Consider the following 15,024-nt stretch of genomic DNA (forward strand, 5'->3'; position numbering starts at 1 on the left):
TTCAGGAACTGAGAAGAACAGCCTCGTTTTGATTGGGGCACGGTATTTTTTTTTAACTCATTAAATTGCGCTGAATTCTTCTGAAGTTAAAACAATAAAGTACTTCAACTTTCAGTCAGAGACGCACGATGCCATTGATGTGTGCCAAAAGAATTTGGGTGTTTTAGAGGTTGCTAAATTGAATATGCTTCAGTTTTCATCTTTGCCTCTCTGCCATATCCCTGTCTGATGCATCTGCCACGACCCGCTGTGGGATCAGGTCTTACTTCCCAAATGAAACTGGATCTCTTGAATTCAATGTGCCCTCTAAGACCTCAACCAGGATTGGTTGATGTACCAGTCCATCGCTACTTCCCAGCTTCAGTTACCCACCCCTTCCCCTCCCTCGGGTGTGAACAGGAAACTATACTCTGTCTTGTCCAGCCTTCCTTGTACATTTAGTCTAGGTGAACCTCCCTGTTAGCGCCAGTATTCAGCAGGTCATCACTGCAGCAAGACCACATCCAGCAACACTAACTTGGAAACTCTTGTTGATAATGGGAGCCCCAGAGGAAGAAGCGCCACGTCCACCGTCAGACATTACAGTGTTTGGGGCCAGCTGTACCCTCCACGGCCTCAGCCACATCTTCCTGCCCGGTGGAGTGACTATTCGACGGCTGCTTTGGGCCGCCGCATTCAGCTCCTCCCTTTCCATCTTCCTTTACCAAGTTGCCGACCGTGTGATCGAGTACTACCGGTACCCCCATGTCACCATTCTTGATGAGATGGACAGTCCCGTCATGTACTTCCCAGCCATCACCCTCTGCAACTACAACAGCTATCGAAGGTCCCAGATCAGTAGGGATGACATCTTCTGGATGGCGGGGCTCTTGGGTGTGGAGCAAGGGGACTTTGATGACTTCATGGCCGCTTTGGGGCAACCGGGGGACAACAGCAAGTTTTACCCCAGCAAAACATTCAACATGCTGGAGTTTGTGCAGAGGACTAGCCACAACATAGATGAAATGTTGCTTGACTGCAAATATAGAGGCAAGGACTGCGGTCCAGAGAACTTTACTACAGTAAGTATGGCTCCCTCTGTGGGTCTTGCTTCAGGGTGAAATTTGGTGTAAACTGCATCAGAATCATTGTGGGGGAAAAACACTCATCCTTAGGTGGTGAGATGTGAGAGTGTAAAAGTGCTATCTTAAATATTTCAGAACTTCTCAGTAGGATAAATGCAGATTATTTAAATATTTAGACTAAATATTTATCTGAAGATCTAAAATGATGTTTTAAATTAAAGGGAAAATGCACACACTCAGTAGAAAAGCATGAAAGCCAGATTTGAACATATGCAAAAGCCTTTGGCAACAATGCTAACAACTGAGAGCTGTTTAATAGTCATTATAATGCTACGATTTGAATGCTTCACACTGCCCTCGGTGAAATGAAATATGAGTCAGTTTATGTTTATGAACACCAGAAGACATTACAGCAGAGCTCTGCTGCAAGGGAGTGGTTCTTTTTTTTTTTTTTAAATGAGCATTGTCATGATGAGACATTCACTTCAGATATCGTTCAGGAAAGAGACGTCACTTTCATTCAAATTATGTTGTCATTTCTTAATTGTTTTTTCGGTAATGGTCCCATAATCCTTCCTTTTTAAATAATTAATGGCATGTTTGTGCAAAGATTAAGTGGCTCAGGGGGGAACAACAGGTATGGGGGTGTAAGACAGGCAGAATTTCTGAGGAATACTAATAAAGTAATGCTTTATCTCTGTGTATGAGAGCAGGCGCCAAAAGCAGAAAGATATTTCCTCGGCTTTTACAGTGATGGCAATATTTATATTATGTCCACTTCTTCATTTTGCAACCACTATTAATAATCCTTTTTCTTGAAGGAGAAATGAGAGTTACTTCCTTAAAATTGTCCCCAGAAAGATGTAAACTATTGAGGTGCCATATGGTTCAACAAATCTCTGCTGACATCACGCATCATGCATTATGTAGTAAACATATGGCGTTTTTGAGACCAGTAGAGTTTTTAATATGTTATTGTTTTTCTTTGTAAATACCTCAGAAGAATGATCTTTCTGGTAGCAGTGGCACCAAATGTTCTAGCGTTTTGTTTCATCTCACAACATCAAAAACACATAAAGTCACCAAAACAGAACAGTGTCACTTTTACACTGAAAGGGTAATTTTTCTGAACCCTTGTGCTTTCATTTATTGTTAAATCCCATTTTTTCCCCTCAATTTTCAAGCCTCAGCCAAAGAGATAAAATCATGTCAGCAGAATTTGAATGGAACTTAATCGTCCTGCTGCAGAGACAGGGGAAGGATTGTATTTCGATGAAATGGGCCATTGATTTGAGTGATGAAAGCCTAGCACCAAGATGGGTTTGTCGTGCTGCACAATTTCTTAGAGAGCCAGTAGCAGTGGAAGTAAGGCAAATGATTTATACTAATTACCTAGTAGGTCTAAAGTGTCAATACTATTATTTTGTTTGAGAGACATTGGTTTCCACTGAACCCACACCAAACCTGACATCTACTGTAAGAAGAGCTTCAGCCTTGTACAAGAAAATAGCGCACCAGATTTGAGTTCCACCAAAACAGCACGGCACATTTAAGCTAATAAAGGCAGATTTTGATATCAGTGCGGTCAGTCAGGTGACCTTGGCTCTTTCACATCCCCACGCACAAAGGGCAAATTTCAGCTAAATGTCAGAAACTGGAGACGCTCTGAGGGCCTAAGTATAGAGGGGACTAATTAAATATTCATGGAGCTGCCTGAATCCCCCCTCCTCGGCCTGCTGATCTTACTGTGGGAGGCTCAGAGGCAAGTCCTCTCACAGGAGATGAGATGTGATGGAATTGAGATTACCCATTATATACTTCAGGAACATCACCGCAAGATGACTCACGCAAGGTCTAGACAACATCTGATAATTAGCTCTCTGTGTGTGGAAAAATCGGAGGAAATGTATGCATGAAATCATTCAAATGCCTCTGCTCATATATTAAACTTGAGTGTTTTGCATTTTGACATGGCATTAAAACGGCAGAGTGCTAGAATAAATAGACTATTACCTTTTCCAATTCAAAACCCCTAGAGTACTATTATTTTTGCTCTTCTAGAATCTAACATATTACCTGTATGATACTTCAATCTGTGTAGTATTTCTGCATGAGAATATACATGTGTGTTTGTGCCTGCATCTGCATTTTTGTGTCAAGGTCAGACAAAGAAACTGTGGCTGAAGAAACTACAGCATGCCTACAGTGACAGGAAAGACCAGATGTTTCTGCTAATGAGTTGGATATGGGTGCAGTGGTATTGAGAAATCTTGGAGAGGAAATATCTGGGCCCCCAAGTGCAATTATTCCCTCTGCATAAAGTAATGAAATATTTTTTCGGGGGGAGGATGCTGTAATTCACTGGAGGAGAACGAGACTCAGACATTAAAAGGCTGGCAGATGGTGGATGCTGGAAATTTTTTTACCCAGTGCTATGAATATATACAGGAACATAGCCTTGAATATCCCTGTATCAGTCTGCGAACTGTGGTAATAAGCTTTGTTCAGATTACACTGAAGGATTTCTGTGCTTCTGCAAGACTTCATGTGTATAAAATGTATAAATGTGTCTATTTCAGACAGAGTATGTGACTCAACATTATAGTAAAGGAGCAGTGTGTGAGATTTAGGGGGATTTAGTGGCATCTAGTGGTGAGGATTGCAGATTGCAGCCAGCTGAAACCTCTTCTGGTTAGAATTTCTTCAGTGTTCATTGTACAGGAGGTTTTAAATATGAGCCACGTTATCTACAGAGGTCTCTGCCTCTTCAAGAGAAACAGACTCAGTGATTTAAACCAGTAAATACACTGAATAATGCAGGATTTATACTTCTGCGTTGAATTGACACCGTACCCTACGCCGTAGCCTGACATGCACTTCCCCATTAATGTAACTACACGTCATGGTGAAGCAGACATCCTGCCTATTACTTTAAGCCGAAACCATTTCCCTCAGTGGAAACAAAGCTTTTATTTACTTTAATTTCACAAATAAGAGACCATAAATTGTGTAGATAATAAAGCCTCCACAAAACAGCATTTTAAGTGTTGTGTGTAATTTATCTTTTGGGGATTTGATTTATCCTGGTTTCATATGAGCAGAGGAATTTATAATTTATACAATGTAAAATGCCATAGGCTTGTGCTAATAATGTTAGCATGTTACATTATGGAGCCGAATTTGGTAACGTTACCTTTGTTAAATGTTGCTGTTGTCCCTGGCTTTATATGAGTAAAGAAAAAAAGTCCGCTAGCCACTAGGCTAATTTATACAATGTAAAATGCCATAGGCTTGTGCTAAAAACATTAGCATGTTGTATTTGTGGGGAAAATGTGTCCAGATGAAGACAAGTGTGAATACTGCAAGTTATAGTGAAGCTGATTTGTGTACTTGTGTTTGAAATTGTCTCTATTAAGCCATGTTTAATGTGTGTTTAATGTGTGTTTTGAATCAGCCAAACTTCACAGCACTTCACAGAAACCCTGCCACCAACTAGTGTTTTGGAGGTGTAACTGCAGAGTGACACAAACACAGTACCACACAAGTATAAATGCTCACAACGGCATAGGCCACGTGTGTATGCTACAGCATAGGGTCTGCCGCACAAGTGTAAATCCCCCTTAAAGCAGTTTCATGTTACAAATCAGTGTTTCTCTGAAGCTGCGTGGCTTGTCGAGATGGGCCGCTCGCCCAGCACCTGCTAATGTGTGCTTATCTTTTTTCTCTGATGACTTCAAATCCAGACAACAAACAGACACAGTGATCTAAACTGGTAAAAACACTAAAGAAAGCAGTTTCACATGAAAAAGATTAGTGTTTTTCCAACACTGCTTATTACTGAGGGGCTGCTACCTACGGTGGCTGACAGGAAAACGCAAATGTCCCTATCTAGAGCCAGTGTGTGGTTTATTTATTTGAGCTGCTGTAGAAACATGGCAGTGCAACATGGCAGTCTCTACAAATGAAGACCCGCTACGTATGTAGATATAAACGGCTCGTTCTAAGGTAAAGAAAACACAACAGTTCTTATTTTCAGAAAGCACTTATTATATTATATTATATTATATTATATTATATTATATTATATTATATTCCATTGCTGCTCCTATATCCCCCTAAATCCTGCACACTGAACCTTAAAGAAAGCATGATCCCATTTATTCAACTGATCGGCCAAACAATTTTCTCAGCTATAGCTTTATTTCATTATCAAAATTAATCTGGTGCCTCCATCTTGTTGCCATACACACCGCCCGTGAACTGGTGTTTGATTTATTGCCTCATTAATGCTCACAAGCATAAGCACCCCAACACACTGCTGTGGATTAAACCTGCAAGATTGGCTCTGACCAAATAAATCATCTGTCAGTGTGCATATGCAGGATGCATGCTGAAGTTGGCGTAATATCATTTCAATCGATCACCGGCTCAGAGCTTTAGCAGGCTAATGCACAGATTTGATTCTATCACATTTATCCTTTAACTGTTGATCTTGTGTGGTGCAATTGAACTTCCTGTTGAGGTATCGGATTGTGCAGAGCCTTTTTGATATTACATTGTGGTCTGTCTGTTGTGGCTGGGGATTTGTTCAGCGTCTGCCAAACAAGGAGCAGGATGTGGTGTTTTACTTCATCCGCTGCAGTATAGTATGGAGGCTGAAGTTGGTTTTGGAGGTCATAGAAAAGAGAAGGGTGAGTAAAGGAAGCAGAAGTCAGGATTGAGAGTTAGACCGGTTCAGGAAGAGGCAGAAAATCGGCAGTGTGGTAGATAGGAGGAGACAGAAGAGTAGCAGCTTATAGAAGAGAGAAGGATAAAAGAGGGTAAGCAAGGCACAGGGTTGAAGGAGAAAGCTAAGACAAAGTGGAAATAAAAGAGAAAGGATGAGATAGAGGGAAAGGAGGCTGTGCTGTGCTTAGATTGAGGTGGGACTGGGACTCAGCTGCCGACTGACACCATCATTGTGATTCAGCCTGCTTTGGAGCCGAGTCAGCGCCGCGATGCACAACTGGAAGCATTAGGAGAGATGAAGGGAAGAGGTGTGTGGAGGAGCACAAAATTACAGTGCTGCCTGGAGCATGAAGAGAAAGAAGTGGAGAGATAAAATAAAGCCCCACAGTACAAACAACGAAATAAACAAATCTGAGGCAGTGAGCGTCGATGACAGGCCAGATAGCAAATACCTAATGTGTTTGTTCCATTACTCAGTGTCAGTAAAGGCCAGCGCGGGAGCCACTGTTACTGTAAGTGCAGCATTGGCAGTCCGATCAATGGCGCTGACGAGGAATAGTAAAGGAATTCATAGCGGGGACGCTGCACGGGGATGCCTTTTTGCTGACTTGCACATCTGGGAGCAGATACTACCAGAGGCAGACATTAAAGGTGCCAGTTGACAGAACCTCTTAAGTTAATTAGCTTGTTAGGTGGAGACATTGGACACAATTGTGACTCTGTCCAAAACCAATAGTGCCATTATGTTGTGTCGCAGATTACCAGCCTTCTGGCATCATGCAATATCCAAACAAAAGCATGTGTTAGGCTTGTTAATATGCAGATTGTTATATTCTACCAGACAACGATAGGGCAAAAAAACAACAACTCATGGTTCCATATCACATATCCTTATGATCTTAGATGATCTGCCATGTCCATATTTAGCTTTAGTTTCTACTAATGGCCTCTGGGATCTATATATCCTGCTCTCTAAGCCAATAAAAGCAATGCCTTGCACCTTTCAAAGTATTGTATCACTATCTTCTTTCAAGTAAACTGAGATTTCCCTCGACACCACGAGTCACTGAACAAGGGAAGTCAGACATGACACATTGCTGGAAACGTCATTTTTCAGAAGTATGACGGATGATGTAATCCACTTTCAAGTGTTTAAAAAAAAAAATCCTATACATTTAGATCATGTAATGACATTTGTTTGAATGCCGGAAGAAGAGAGAGCCTGTGTAGCCTTGCGGGTGTTTGAGGGTATGATTTGAATTCATAATAACGTTCACCTGACACAGGAGAAACTCTTGATGGAATGCTGTTTCTCTGTGGCGCTTTTAGGCAGCTGGCAAGTGCTTACGATGCTTAATTTCTGGGCAAGCGGGCAAAATGGATTCAGGAATGGATACCAAAAGCCTCCAGCTGAGCAAACAAGATGAGGACATGCAAAAAAAATGAGATTATCCTTGCAAATGAAAGTACTGGTGAAGAAATATGAGGAGTGAGTTTATCAAAGTGTGACTGCGGGGCTGCAGACTGAAAGCTTGAGTGACAGCGCACTTATGTTTTTTTTAGTTGGGTTCTGCCTGGAATGGAACAAGGGAACAAGACGGCAGGTGTAGCCGCCAGCATCTGTTTTTTATTGATACAGGCTGCATCTGTCCTCCACCTGGTCTGCCAGAGGGGGATATACTGTATGTGCTGCGTCAGAAATGTTCATAATTACTGTGGATTCTAAATAAGTAACACTGAGTCCTGCATTTTGCTTTACTGAAACTGAAAAACAAATATGTTTATGAGCAAAAGGATTTACTGTGGATGCACTGCACTCTCCTCCAAAACAGCTTTTGGTTATTTTATTTATTTATAATTTTTACAAAGCACATGCCAATATTTTCCTGTTTGATGAATTTTATATGAGATATTTCACAGTATAAGCCCATCTTAGCTAAAAATCCATTCTTGCTTCCCTTGCGTTACTGGTGCAGCATACAGAGTGGCTGTGTTGCTTTCTTTTTTTTTAATAAGGAGGTTGGTTTCATTTAGAGGCAGGCCACAAGATGTCTCCCTTTGCTAAAGAAGCTGCCCATCCACCAGAGTGACATCCCTGATTGCATTTGTTTTGGCTCTAACCGTCTGTCTTGTGCTCCAGATTTGCATTTGTTTGGTCATCTTAAATCACAGTGTAGCACAGGACTTGTCTGCCTGTCTCTGGCCTTGATTTTAAGGTCTGGAAAATCTCAGGGAGTCGAGTTGTGAAGTTTTCATGTGAATCTGAGTGTGACATGCTGCATATCAAGTAACTCCATGAGGAATTCTGGAGTCACGGTTGAGAGACTCTGGTGCCTTATATGTGGAATATTTATTTAGTATTTGACAAATCAGCTTTATTTATTCAAGCTTCAAATGTTACAACTTCATAGTTTTTTATCAAAAGTTTAAAGTGGGTACTGTATGTATGTAAGGACTGTCAGACGGTCTGCTCGTTTGGTCCATTAGTTTCTTATTATTTAAAGGTACAGTCGTCACATTAATGTGTGAAGTTCAGTACAAAGCATGGAGCTGAAATCATCAGTCATTTTGATTTGTTGATTGCCAGGTCATAATAAATAGCTGCTTTCCCTTCTTATGTATAATATTAAACTTAGTATCTTTGGGTTTGGACTGATGGTTGGATAAGAAAAGGAATTTGAAACAGGCACCTTGGAAATTATGGTACCACTTTCCATGACTTCCATGTCTTCAATGCATTAAGAAAATGCTCATAGCACATTATAATCTGCTTAAAGCACTGTGTAAGTGTAGTTATCAGCATTCATAAATATTCAAAACGCCTTATGCATACTTAAACACATTATAAAGCATTTTATTATGACTAACAAGGTCAAGTATCATAATACTTCATAATTGCAGGGCACTACACATTGTGTATTATAATTCTCATTGTTGTAATGCATTATAATCTGATAAGAAGTTACTCTAAGTGGTCTCTGGATGTGCTTAAAGTACATGTATGAAATTTCCCGAGGTATTGGGCACATATAGAACATTACAAGCTGGTTCTAAGTCACTGTAAAGGGTTATTGTATATAAAGAATTATGACCATGTACCAGTGCTTATATCGATCATTATACAGTGCAATAGGCAGATTATAACGCATTATAAGTAATGCATTACAGTCATGGGCTTTTAAAAGGTAAGTGAGTGACCATTAATAAAGTGTTACAAGACATGGCCCTGCAAGATGTTATAAAATACTGTTATGATTATTGTTATAAGGCATTATGAATATTTACGAATGCTTGTAAGTATATTAATGTATAACGTTTAATTATACAGTTCTATCAGCAGATCATAATGCATTATAAGTATGTTTAGAATACATTATAGACATGGGCGCCCTCGATAGTGTCGTTATATTGGCCAGTTTCATAGCAAAAATGAATTGACTAATCAAGAAAGCAAATGGAAGATTAAACGATAATGAAACGAAGCAATCGTTATATTGAGCCTTATTTCTGTGTGTGCTCAGTGAGCAGTCGCTTAAGGCTGCAAATAACTATTTTAATTATTGATTCAGAATTACTCAATTAACTAATGATTTGGCCAGAAAAAGTCCTAAAATTGATTTGAAAAAGAAAGAAAGAAAAAAGCCCAACACAATTCCCTGGGGTTTCATTATAAAAATGCTTTTCTCCCGGTCCAACAGTCCAAACACCATATTGTGTTTACTGTCAGAAGATTGAGAAACACACCAAATGTTCACAAATAAGGGCTATAGCCAGCTGATTTTTGGCATTTTTACTCGACTTAAATAATTACTTAGTCATCAGAATTGTGGTCTGTTAATCGACGAATTAGCTAATCAGCTCAGCTCTGCAGTAACTGGGTAATAATGTTGGATATAGCCTGTATTTTTCTCATCTTGGTCTTTGCCCTGTCTGAGCTGCCTGTGTTTCTGATGTGGGTCTAATTGCCGCCGGTATTTCATTCGGAGCTGAACATTCTCACTGGCCCTTGAAGGAGCTCTCCCCTTTACTCAGTCAAAACTCTGCTCCTCCTCTAATGAGACCTCTGGGGTTCAACTAAGCTTTGACATGAAAGAGGATGGTTAGTGTCACTCCCTGACAGTCGCAGGGATCACTGAGCTGGTCTTAAAGCCGGGCAATAAATGTACAAATCAAAAAATTACTTATCTTTCAAATAGTTGCACTTTTCTTTCTCATCAAACGGCAGTCAGCTGCTCGTTTTCAATTTGGCAAATTTTATTACACCGTGATTCTCTAATTACATGCTTGAATACTGAGACAAAGATGAAATGTTTTTTGCATCCTCGGGAAGATAACAATAGAAATGTGCAAGCAGCAGAAATGTGTTTTCAATAAGGAGGCTGGCAATTTTATAGAGACAAAAAATCATTAACTTCTGCCCCGGAGCGCTTTATATTCCTGAGTGATTGCAGCGCTGTCTTGGAGGGGATATTTTAATTAAATTAATGATTTTGTGAAATGATTTCACAAATAAACACAGTTTTAGAAAGTTAGTCACACTAAAGTCTGAGCCATATTACAAAAAAATCCTAAAACACTGCAGCTCAGTGCAGAAACATGATTGCAGAGTGTTACACCAGATTGGAAAGCTTTGTTGTTTCTTTGAGTAGATTGGAAAGGCTCCAACCTTCTTATGAGGTCATGTTGTAGATCCAATAACATAAGAGGGAGAGGTACATAAGTCCTGTAAATTTACTGAGTCCAGTACATCATTGATCTGCTGAAAACAAAAGAACATGCACTGACAAGACTTCATTGAAGTGGTCTAATATTTACACTTAACGCTTCACTAATCAATATTTCATATTAACAATTGAGGTAATGGCTGTGTATGATGGGAAGAGAGCTCAATGTCTGCTGGATGTGTAAATACAACTGTTTGCTGGCGCGTTCTCTCCATCAGCTTTAATAACTAATGAGATATCAGTGTTGCATTTAAAGCCTGTTGCACTGTCTGACATGGTCAAATAAAATCAGTGGATGCAGACTTAAGGTTTACACGTGTGATAGCTCCACCTTTGGGATGGAAAGCAGAGCGCATTAATCACCCTGAATTTTTTGAATACCAACAAGTTCAGCTGTATCTGCTGGATGTGTGACAACCATAACAACTATAGTAATATAGTATAGAGCTGCAGTTAACCAGAGAAAATCTTGGTTGACTAAAATTCTACCTACTCTTCAACCAGTTGATTGGTCAATTGTGCACCCTAGTGTTTTTCTACTAAACCCAGCATATTTTTGGAATTCTTTGCAATTGGAGCGCAACTGTTTACACCATGCTACGAACGCCAACAGCATGACAAGGTGCTGAACGTCTGTTCAGCGCTGAGCACTTCACGTTTTGCATTTTCTTTCTGGTTGCCAAGAAGTGAGAAATGTTTAATGAGGAAAAAATAGGGAGGTCTGCACTGGGTTAAGGCTCTGTGTAGTTCATTGTTAAAAAAACATCAGGTGCACTTCCCTTCACACCCTGATGAAGACTCTCTAGTTGAAACGCGATTGTTATCCATGTACCCATAAAGGGTTTTCAATGACAGTCAGAGCGCCTCGGATGTGTTTTTGGACTGCTTGCTTGTACTGTGGACTTTTACACCGAGTGAACTAGCCAGTCATTGATTTTATTTTTTTTATTATTTTTAAGTGAAAAGTTTTTAACTTTGGATTAAAGACTGCTCGTCACTGTCATGTTTTACCCTGCCATCCAATCACAGTGGGGTAGGGGACAAGTGCCACATAGATCAGTGCGTCCGTCCACTATCCCTGTGTGCTTCAGCCTTCCTGTCATTGATAGCAAATGCTCTACCTTGTACAGACACTTTTGCCCCTGCAGATATTCCGTATCATAGCAACCAGATGCAATTAAAGTGTCCTGGTGTTTTCAGCTAGGAAAAAAATACTTTGGTGAATAAAAGGCCTGATGAAATTACTGCCAGAGATTATCCGACCAATTAGAATTTGGTTCAGACAAGAGCATATCAACCGATCAATCAACCCACCGACCAGAGGGTGTCAGCCCTACATTATTAAGTTCAATTCAGTTTTATTTATAAAGCCGCATAACAAATCACAATTTGCCCCCCCCCCCCCACACACACACACACAAAAACTTAGTTAACCCTATCATCCAAAAAGGTTTAATATGTCAGTGTTGTGATACAGCTTGTTTTTGCTGCCCCCAAGTGGCCAGAAAATCAGTTTAGTCTCACAATGAAAGGCTGGAACTTACTAGTAGTCTAATAAAGGTAATAGAAGTAATAATAATTTATGTAGGAGGTGCTTGAGCCCAGTGTAAGATATACGCACAGAGAGAAGACACAGATACTGAAAACATACCTGTGATTAAATGTAAAGGGCTGACATTAAAGTCCACTGGTGGACAGCCGCTGTCACAGACAGAAAGCACATGTTAAAAAGACTAACGATGATTGTCACGCATTGCCTGTGTGTAACCTCTGCAGCTGCAAGTAATGAAATTGCGCTCGGCTCAAACTGCTGACGAGAGACGATTGAGAAACCAGGAGAGCCATCCGCTTTACGCCTCCGCTGTAGCACAAATGAGCTCAAGTAATTAACTCACCAGTTAAATGTGCCTCATATCTATTGACATCTTTGCAAAGAAACCAAGAATAAAGGAAATCAATGCAGCTGGGCAGTTAGTGCAGAAAGCAGACAGTCAGCTATAAGTCTGATAAGGTGTTATTGTTGGAGTTATTTACTTGCCTGCTGCTCATGCAGCATTTGTATTTTTCCCCTCTTTGTTTTGCTTTGTTGCCGGGTCTGACACTGAGGTAGTTATCCCTGTTGATGCCAAAATAGAGCCTTTTGTTCACTTTGATTGGATCTTTCCCAAACAAAAAGAGAATCCTTACTTCCACAATTAAATGAAGCCTATCTGAGTGTTTCTATGAATAAAAAGGTTTGAACACAAGGCTTAAAAGAAAGCAATGCCAAGCATGTGTGTTGCCTGGAAGCCAGGAAAAAAAGAGGTGTGGTGCAGACATGACATCCAGTAGCTGTTGGGGAAGCTGGACCGAGGCAATTAATTTAGCTGTTTTGCTACCGGAAAGCCCTTAGAGCACACGGGGGGAAAATAACTATTACCGCAGAACTGAAGCTGTTACTGCGGCTTCTCTTTATTTTCTGTATCCAGACATTCATTAATGTCATCAAACTGTTATTACCACAACTTTTGAACACAGCAAAAAACTGTTGCGCATAGTGGCCACCCTCTCTCTCTTTGTTATGAATGAATAATTTTGGCTATAATTAAATTGGCTGGAGATAAATTGAAATGTTATCAAACAATATTTTTATTAAATTAAGTTTTGCATTTTAGTTGAATAACAAATGTGTTGGTCGGGACACAGGACTCCTAATGCATCATCACAACAAGTTTAGAGTTTGACCTCCTGATATTTCCACGGAATAACATTTTTATAAAATAATATTATGTTTTTCAACATTACATAATATTTATCCTTTGTACTGAATTGCAGCGTGGTTTGACTGAGTTAATGTGTGATTGCTAAACCCTGCTCACTGTCTGACATCCAATTACATCTAGCGCAGCAGTCATAAGCCTCTTTTCCTCTATTCACACTTTCTGTTTACTTATCACTTATCACTGATTTTGATTAAAGGGAAACATTTAGTGTCAGTGTAAGAAAAACTGGGCATTTCCCTACAGCATTTAGTGAGGCAATGGATGCAGATGTGAAGTGCACCACAGATGGTGAGCTTTGCTATGCAGAGCAAAAATAATTTTAAATGATGCCTCAAGTGATATAGAAATTCATAACTTGCAAACAGTAACTACGAGTTCATTTTCCAGCCACTCTCACTCAAAGAAATAATTTGTCACTTACATACATTTATTTTCTGATACCACTATCATGTCTGTGCATTAAGTAGGAAGCTAGATTATCATAGTATAAAGATATCTCTAAAGCTCGCTTATTAACATGCTATACTTTATTCATTTATCTGTACAAAAACTGAGGTGCAAAAATAAAGTGTGCAGTGACGTCTCAAAGTCGCCACTGGAAACAGGCTAGCTGTTTCCCCCTGCTTCCAGTCTATGCTAAGCAAAACAGCCTGCTATCCCTCCTTCCATATTTAGCGTACAGATATAAGAGTGATGTCGATCCTTTTATCTTACTTTGAGGCAGCACAGTTGCCACAAGAAAATGTTGGCATTGTAGAATTCTGCAAACAATAAATGTGTTACATTTGCATGTTTCATATCAACAAGAGTTAATATATAAGCTGACTTTCCCCTGGAGCGGTGGAAGGGATGGTGGATGGGGGGTCACTTGGGCAAGATGCCTGCCAAGCTGCAGACCACTGTTTGAAACCAACAAACAACAATACTAATTGTCTTTTGGCAATCCTTTGTGCATTTCCATCAGTGTTTGTGGCACCAAACCTAGATGTTTTTTACTCTTTGGGGGTGTTTGTTACAGACACATCACAGCATTCCTCAGCGGTGTTTGAGCCATAAAATGTGGGTGTTATAGCGGCATATTGCAGCGTTTCCCAGCAGCATTTGTTGCACCAAACGTTGGTGTTGTGAGCCAAAACATGAACTTCTCCTGTCCATGACAAAGTGATTTTTGCAGCTACACCTAACCATGCCTTCACCAGAGCATTGAAAAGTGTAAAGTTTCAATGGATCAGCTACAAAATAAAGTGCTAATGTATCCTTGGTTTGGATAAATGTTCAATTCTGGTGATTGAGATGCTTAGGGAGAAGAAATTTATTCCCCAAATTGTTGAACTGTTCTTGTAAAATCAACGTACAAAAAAGTTCTCCGTTCACATTTGCTTAATTTTCACAAGTGTTTTAAGATGAAATGGGGCACATTAATGCATTATTAATTTCCTGAAATAGAACTGGCAGATCATTACTGGCATCTTGTGACATTTCTGCATCACTCCAGACAGTGCGACAAGGACCCCGTGATTCCCATGAGGCATTTCCACCCTTTTCTGTTATATTTAAACTAGGACGAATCCAATTATTTTTAGTCCAATTCATCCCATCTAAACGTGCAAATGACACCCTCTTCTCCAAACACACACAACAATCCAACAGTTTCTTTTTTTTTTATTTTACTTTTCAGAGTCGTTTCTTCCAACCATACATCACCACAGCTTTGATCAGGTTACTCAGCCAATAGTCACATTTACA

At 39.9% G+C, this 15,024-nt stretch overlaps 1 protein-coding gene across 2 annotated transcripts in view; it reads left to right on the plus strand.

Annotated features, from left to right (window-relative positions):
• The window catches only part of asic1c (acid-sensing (proton-gated) ion channel 1c), a 131,516-nt gene that overhangs the window by 90,512 nt on the left and 25,980 nt on the right, over positions 1-15,024 (plus strand). The window lies entirely within an intron of this gene.

The sequence above is a fragment of the Epinephelus fuscoguttatus genome, linkage group LG15, assembly GCF_011397635.1.
Source record: "Epinephelus fuscoguttatus linkage group LG15, E.fuscoguttatus.final_Chr_v1".
In the NCBI taxonomy this organism is placed as follows: domain Eukaryota; kingdom Metazoa; phylum Chordata; class Actinopteri; order Perciformes; family Serranidae; genus Epinephelus; species Epinephelus fuscoguttatus.